Below are 1,969 nucleotides of genomic sequence, written 5' to 3'. Positions count from 1 at the left end.
TAATGACTTCAAAACTTAGTCTCTTATCCAGATCCTTTTCTGAGTACCAAATTCCTCTGTGTATCCAACTGTTAATTTGACATTTTACACTTTGGGGTCTCATGGGCAGCTCAAATTTGTTGTCTGCCTAGTTGGGTGATTGACTATTCCTTTCACATTTTTTCCTCTACCATTCTGTCTCAATTTAGTAAATGGGGCCTCAATTGTTCAGTTTTTCAAGCTAAAAACATATGAATTATCCCAACATCAGCCTCTTAACTTACCTCCCACATGGAATCCATTGCCAAGTCCTGCTGATTCTACTTCCAAAATATATTTTGAATATGTTGGTTTCACTCTCTTTCCACTTGTCTGTTTTGGTCCTAACCAATAACTCTAGCCTAAATTTATGCAATTGTTCTCTTATTATCTCTTAGCTTCTACTTTGTTTTCCCATAATTCATTATCTGCCTAGCAGCCAAAGAAGTCTTTTTAAAATGCAAATCTGATCATATTACTCACCAGCATAAATCCCTTCATTTTGTTTCTCATTGCTTTTAGGATAAAACTCATGGTCCTTAATATGTCCTAAAAGATCTTGGGAAACCACCCCTGACTCCTCCGCCAGCCTAATCTGCTACACTCCCAGGCCCTGCCAGTGTTATACTGTTCCACCACTCTGACCTTTCTGTTCCTCAAACACTCTGGAGCTTCTTCTCAGTTCACGGACTCCACACGTCTTGTTGCATTTGCTTACTTTCTGCTCTTCTCTTCGCCTAACAGAACTCCTACTCCGCCATCAGTCACCATCTCTAATTGGGCTTTTGCAGGGAAGCCTTTCCTGATTTCCCAGATTAAGCTGAATGCCTATGTTATTTGTTCTTATAGGAGCTTGTGTGTCTCTTTAAAAAAATAGCTATTAGGGTATTCATGTATATAATTCATGGTTTTGTATCTGTCTCTCCATGAGGATCCATTCAGAGCTGTGTACAGAGAGAGTTTAGCATAGTGCCTGGAAGACATTAAGTCCTTCATAAAAAATATTTTAAACTGAAGAAGTCAGTATATTATCATGTTGTTAGTGATCATGTTTTATAATCAGTGATGTAAGGAAATGTTCACGATACATATAAAAAAGAATATTAAGCTTGATGATTGGGTTTTCACACTTATGTGTGAGATGTGCTACCTCAAACCTTGTTACCATGTTGGCACATTACCTGTCTGACATGAAAACAAAAAAAGAAAAAAACTCCAAAGAATATAAAATAGTATTTAGCACATAATCTCAATTTTGAAAAAAGTTGTCTATTTCATATTTAAAAGCCTAGAAAGATTCCCCCACCCTAGATTTTAACATTTTTGAAAGAATCATGTTTTTAGAATCTTAATATCTTTAGATGTAGATATTACAAGTAATTTTTATTTTGTATACTTTTCTGTATTTTCTATATTCTCCTACTGAAACTTTATTACCTTTATCATCAGAAAGAGTAAAAGTTATTTAAAAAGAAAAAAAAATCAGTTATTGGTACTGTCTGTATTCACATCCATGCTTTTTTCAGATCTTTTATATTATTGCCTTCAGCTTCCTTAAGCCCTTGCAAACCTCAGTTTTAAAAAATAAGATGCGTGTTATTCTAATACAAAACATCTTTGTGCTCAATGATCAGCTGCATGGAGAGGATATACCAGCTCAAAAATATGATGCTTATGAATCACAGGGTACCAAGGTTTGTAACACTGATACAACTAGCAGGAGAATTAGTCAGGGTCATTGAACAAAGACAATTTGTTCAGATATATTCAGTAAACTGCTCACTGGAATATGAACAAAAATCCCTTATCTTTGAGAAATGTATGGCTTATTTATTAGTGCAGGTTCTTTGCGAAAAAGATACAGGTAACAAGCTGTGAAAATCTTCAGCTGTTTCATTCTTTACAGTGCAGTGCTTAAACATTTAAAAAGAAAATCTTAATTTGCAAAGTT

General features: G+C 34.8%; 1 non-coding gene across 1 annotated transcript; it reads left to right on the top strand.

Moving 5' to 3' along the window:
- Window positions 1-1,102: 1,102 nt before the first annotated feature.
- LOC138381236 (small nucleolar RNA U13) lies at window positions 1,103-1,209 on the top strand. Its single transcript, XR_011233145.1, has one exon. It is a non-coding gene; the product is annotated as a small nucleolar RNA U13 (small nucleolar RNA).
- Window positions 1,210-1,969: the final 760 nt, after the last annotated feature.

The sequence above is a fragment of the Eulemur rufifrons genome, chromosome 2 (genome assembly GCF_041146395.1).
Source record: "Eulemur rufifrons isolate Redbay chromosome 2, OSU_ERuf_1, whole genome shotgun sequence".
In the NCBI taxonomy this organism is placed as follows: domain Eukaryota; kingdom Metazoa; phylum Chordata; class Mammalia; order Primates; family Lemuridae; genus Eulemur; species Eulemur rufifrons.
Note: the sequence above shows the minus strand (reverse complement) of the source record. Positions and strands in the feature narration are given on the sequence as shown.